This window comes from Cnephaeus nilssonii, assembly GCF_951640355.1.
Source record: "Cnephaeus nilssonii genome assembly, chromosome: X".
In the NCBI taxonomy this organism is placed as follows: Eukaryota; Metazoa; Chordata; class Mammalia; order Chiroptera; family Vespertilionidae; genus Cnephaeus; species Cnephaeus nilssonii.
This window is the reverse complement of record NC_137071.1, coordinates 9499378-9505233: the sequence shown is the minus strand read 5'-3', so window position 1 is coordinate 9505233 and position 5856 is coordinate 9499378. Positions and strand designations below refer to the sequence as shown.

At 47.9% G+C, this 5856-nt stretch overlaps 1 pseudogene across 1 annotated transcript; it reads left to right on the top strand.

Moving 5' to 3' along the window:
* The first annotated feature begins 890 nt into the window (after positions 1-890).
* Positions 891-2591, top strand: LOC307095899 (D-3-phosphoglycerate dehydrogenase-like; annotated as a pseudogene). Its single transcript has one exon. The product of its transcript is annotated as a D-3-phosphoglycerate dehydrogenase-like (transcript).
* The last annotated feature ends 3265 nt before the right edge of the window (positions 2592-5856 follow it).

Here is a 5856-nt window from a genome sequence, read left to right as displayed (position 1 = left end):
CATGCGGCACCAGGCCAAGGCAGGTGTGAGTGGGGGCCTGATCACCCTGCAGATGGCATCCAGTGGTGGCAACAGGGGTTGGGGCTGCTACCTGGCTCCCAGGCACTGAGAGAGCAAGGCGGGGAGCTGCTACCTGGCTCCCAGGCACTGAGAGAGCCAGGGATCGCCCCACAGGGGAGATGGTGGAACAGGTGAGGGGACGGCGCCAGGCCAAGGTGGGGTGCCAGGTGGGACTGTGGGGCTGCAAGGCTGGGGGCATGAGCTGGGGCTATGAGGTTTGGGGTGCGAGCTGGGACCTGATCTCCACAGGCCATCCCAAGGGATTCCACCCACGCATGAATTTGTGCACCAAGCCTCTAATCTCTATAATAAAGAGCCAGGGTGTAACGACCGTTACCACTGAAGCTCGATCAGACTGGAAGTCAGTGCTGGGTGGCTGTGGCAACCCAGTGCTAAATGCTTTGGCTGCAGGCATGGGGCCCCAGCACTGACTGCTGAGGGGGCTGCGAATCAGGGCCAGAGAGAGGCCTGAAGAGAGAAGCAGGGACTGATCCATTGCCTCTGTGGTAGCTTTTGACCAGCACTTGCCTCTTTCTTTGTCTCCCAGTCTGGCCAGCAGCCGCACCTCCATTTCTCTCCAGGACTCTACTGGGGCTGCTGATCAGCCCCATCTTTCTGATCAGGCCCCGTTGATAGGCCCAGAGATGCTGACTGGCATAGAAACTGACCAATCAGAACCAAATCTGGGTGAAGTGTGAGTAACCAATGGCTGCCTAGGAGGCAGAGCTTTTGATGCTGACTGGCATAGAAACTGACCAATCAGAACCAAATCTAGGGACTTAGAGGTGTTTCTGTCCAGTGAGAGCGTCAATCCCAGGCTGGCTCCAGCAATGGCCTTCACAAATCTACAGAAAGTGCTCATCAGTGACAGCCTGGACCCTTGCTGCCAGAAGATCCTGTAAGATGTGGGGCTGCAGGTGGTGGAGAAGCAGAACCTGAGCAAAGAGGAGCTGATAGCTGAGCTGCAGGACTGCGAAGGCCTTATCATCTGCTCAGCCACCAAGGTGACTGCGGATGTCATCAACGCAGCAGAGAAGCTCCAGGTGGGGGCAGGGCCAGCACCGGCATGGACAGCATGGATCTGGAGGCAGCCATAAGGAAGGGCATCCTGGTCATGAACACTCCCTGGTCATGGGAACAATCTTAGTGTGTGGAGCTCACCTGTGGAATGATCATGTATCTGGCCAGGCAGATTCCCCAGGCAACGGCTTCGATGAAGGATGGCAAATGGGACCGAAAGAAGTTCATGGGAACCGAGTTGAATGGAAAGACCCTGGGAATTTTTGGCCTGGGGAGGATCGGGAGAGAGGTGGCCATCTGGATGCAGTCCTTCGGGATGAAGACTGTAGGGTATGATCCCATCATCTCACCAGAGGTCTCAGCCTCTTTTGGCATTCAGCAGCTGCCCCTAGAGGAGATCTGGCCCCTCTGTGACTGAACACCCCTCTCCTGCCCTCCACAACAGGCCTGCTGAACGACAGCACCTTTGCCGTGTGCAAGAAGGGCATGCGCGTGGTGAACTGTGCCCATGAAGGGATCGTGGATGAGGGCGCCCTACTCTGGGCCCTGCAGTCGGGGCAGTGAGCAGGCGCAGCACTGGACGTGTTCACAGAGGAGCCGTCTCAGACCGTGCCTTGGTGGACCACGAGAATGTCATCAGCTGTCCCCACCTGGGCACCAGCACCAAGGAGGCCCAGAGCCACTGTGGGGAGGAGATCACTGTCCAGTTCGTGGACATGGTGAAGGGGAGAGCCCTCGTGGGGGTCATGAATGCCCAGGCCCTTACAAGTGCCTTCTCTCCGCACACCAAACCTTGGATCGGTCTGGCAGAAGCTCTGGGGACTCTGATGTGAGCCTGGGTGGGTCCCCCAAAGAGACCATCCAGGTGGTAATGCGGGGCTTATCCCTGAAGAATGCCAGGAACTGCCTGAGCCCCACAGTCATTGTTGGCCTCCTCAAAGACGCTTATAATCATGTGGATGTGAACTTGGTGAATGCCAAGCTGCTGGTGAAGGAGGCTGGCCTCAATGTAATCACCTCCGATAACCCCACTGTGCCAGGAGAGCAAGGATGCAGGGAAGGCCTCCTGAGCATGGCCCTGGCAGGTGCCCCCTACCAGGCTGTGGGCTTTGTCCAGGGCACCACACCTGTGCTGCAGGCACTCAACAGAGCTGCCTTCAGACCAGAAGTGCCTCTCCGCAGGGGTCTGCCCCTGCTCTTGTTCCAGGCTCAGCCCTCCAACCCTGCCATGCTGCCTACCATGATTGGGCTCCTGGCAGAGGCAGGCGTGCAGCTGCTGTCCTACCAGATCTCGGTGGTGTCCGATGGGGAGACCTGGCACGTCATGGGCATCTCCTTCCTGCTGTCCAGCCTGGACGCCTGGAAGCAGCATGTGACTGAGGCCTTTCAGTTTCATTTCTGACCTTGGGGCTCACCAGGACCAGCCTTGGGGGCTTTGTGATCAACATTGAGAAGTCAAATTCCCGGGGCTGACACCACTTATGTGGTCTGACCCCTGTAATAACCACTTAATAAACAGTCTCCCCCCCAAAAAAAAAAAAAAAAAAAAAAAAAAAAAAAACAAATCTGGGTCAACTGTGAGGAGCCAATGGCTGCCTAGGAGGAGGAGCTTTTGATGCTGACTGGCATAGAAACCGACCAATCAGAACCAAATTGGCTGACAGAGGAGGGCAGTTGGGGGCAAGATAAGGCTGGCAGGGGAGGGCCGTTGGGGGTGAGATCAGGCCGGCAGGGGAGGACAGTTGGGGGCGATCAGGCAGGCAGAGGTAGTTAGGGGCAATCAGGCAGGCAGGTGGAGGCAGTTAGGGGTGATCAGGCAGGCTGGCAGGTGAGCAGTTAGGAGCCAGCGGTCCCAGATTGTGAGAGGGATGTCCGACTGCCGGTTGAGGCCCAATCCCACAGGGCCTAAACCGGCAGTCGGACATCCCCCAAGGGGTCCCCGATTGGAGAGGGTGCAGGCTGGGCTGAAGGACCCCCCCCCCCCGTGCACGAATTTCGTGCAAAAGGCCACTAGTTTAATAAAATTACAGAATTTAAAGAAGGGACCATTTTAGGCAATGCTTCAGATTGACAACTATAATCATAAACATAAGGTTTATTGAAGAAAGTGTCCATAGGTGGTTCTAGATACTGGGATGACCTTGTTCTATACCATGTGATTCCATACTTCTGGTCTCAGCTGACTGGCCTGGGGAGAGCATCCAACTCTAAAGCAGCCAAACTACAGGTTCTCTAGTGGTCTAGTGGCTTTGAGGTCCTAGTTGTCTAACTAGCCTGCATAAACATGGTCTATCAGGGATGACAGCAATGGGTTGAACCAATTTAATCTTCTTCAGGTGCTTGGAGTAAGAAACAAAAGGAAAGAGCAAGGACATTGTTAGTGGCAGCACTAGCTGAAAGGTAAACTAAGGCTGGTAGGTAGGAGGGGCCCTGGGGCATGTTAGACTGTGAGAGACTCATGGATGAGAGGAAGCTAGGAATAAAGAGGCGCTGGAAAACATACATAAAAGGGGTGAAGTCAATGAAATAACTTTTTGGCCCAAGGTCAGAAACTCAGTGACTAGCAAAATCTGAATCAGAGCACTACTTTGCATTTTTTGTTTGTTTGTTTCTCTAACCAAAGAATACCTTTGACTATCCCCACAGTGCTTTCCAAATCTGGGTATGAATCAGAATAAACTGAAAAGCTTCCGAAAAATACATAGCTGATCTCTGGGCCTCACTTTGGGAAATTCTCCTCCACTAATTCTGGCTGCAGCACTTTGCATCTGTACTTTTGATAAGCTCCGCAGGTGATTCTAATGTGGGAGGACAACTGACCTATGTCTGGGAATCACTTTCCCAGAACATAGCCCTGTGCCCAAATGCTGTTAGTTACTCATGTTAAATTCAGGACCTGGAAGACTTCATTGTTACTATGGTGACAGAGCAGGAATTAATAGGAATATTTATATTACTGAGATTGGAAATGAAAGGAATTGCATTACCGGTGTAGCAATTACTCTTTCCTGGATTGACACCAAACCTAGAAGCTCCTGTTTAGAAAGCAGATCATGCATTCCTTCCCCTGAATTTTTAGCAAAATGACTAAGCTTGAGCTTCCATTGCATTTTTGTGATTTTTTTTTACATCTTTGTAAGCATACCTGTACATAGAAAACTGTTTTCCAGAGACTGAAGTCTTAATGTAATTATGTTTGAAATTCAGGGCAAATATATGGGACACTTCAGAAGATGGCCTGTGCATATGGAATGGATATTTAAAGAATGGAAATTTTTTAATTTTAAACACTGTACCCTGTGTTTTTATATCTGCATACCTACATAGCACAGTTAGAATTCAGTAAATCTATTGTTGGTTGATTGATTAGGACCTCAGGGCAAAGTCGTGGTACTCTTTATTTTCATCTCCTTTCTACCAATATCACTTCACTCTTCTTCCTTCACTTCCAGATAAAGTAGAAATTTAGTAAACTAGTATATATAATTTGGAGTCCTTCAAGTCCTCCAAGTAATATATGTCTTTTCAGTGGAGGTGATATTACCTCCAAGGGGACAGAAAACGGTGGTGGGGGAAAAAACAAGCCCCTTAGATATTATAATGATTTGTGCCCCTTCCAAAGGACCACACAGTATATAAACAGATATAAAGCTAATTTTTAGTATTAAAATTTCATGCTGTGGGGAGATTATTTGGAAAAATGCATGTAAAAAGCATCTTTAGGTGGGGAGTGATAATAAAACAAAAAAGGTTGATAAACACTGTTTCAAAGATTCTACAAAATCCTGGCCACCAAGCATCTGGACTTTGTCTTAGTGAAGATTGCTATGAGGAGTTTCAGCAGTGGATTGGCAGAGTCAGTCAGTCAGGAGGACTTATTTGGAAAGCACTGTGGGGATAGTCGAAGGCATTCATTGGTTATAGCCTCCCTGGGTAGTAGCACATTAGCAGCCAAGTGTTCTGTTTGAAGAGTACTTGAAGAGTTAGCACTCTTTTGGAGGAGCCTGAAGGATTTAATATAATGAACAGATTTCAAGGGATGGCTGGGCTTTTATAGATGGGGGCCCCTCATTCATCCTTATGAGAGAAAATGGGAATTAACTGATACTAATGGAGTCATTACAGCAGTGGAAGAGTCAACTTGTGAATGAGTTATTAAAAATGTTGTTTTACCCAGAGTTGCCTCAAGAAATGGAAGAGAGGGACAAAGCCAAGAGGTGAATTAACCCAAACATCATGACTTATCTGAATATGTTGAGTCCAAAAGTCATTAATGCTGTATATATAATGTATCTAGATAGTGTTTGGCATCATTTCCATCCAAACTAAGGTTCCAATGAAATATTTATTATTAGATAATTATACGATCTAGAGTTAAGTAAAATTTTTGTCAAATTATTGACTTTTTGTATTCAGAACTAATCCACGTGTGTTGATATGAACAATACATCGAATTAAAGTTATAATTATTATATTAACTGCAAAATTTTAGGGAAAATAAAAATAAAGATTAAGCTATAAATATATTTACATTAAAAATTTGTTAATGTAGTTTCAGAATTGCACATTAATTTCCTACAACAGATTATTTTGCTGCATGTACTTCCTATATGTTATTGGTAAACACCTGTGACCTATTGAACTTATATGTTCTCTGGTATGCATCGTAACTATAGACTACTGCATTTACAATACAGTATACTACTTAGTACATACAGATAGACCTCACAGATATTGTAGGTTCGGTTCCAGACCATCACAATAAAGTGAGTTGTA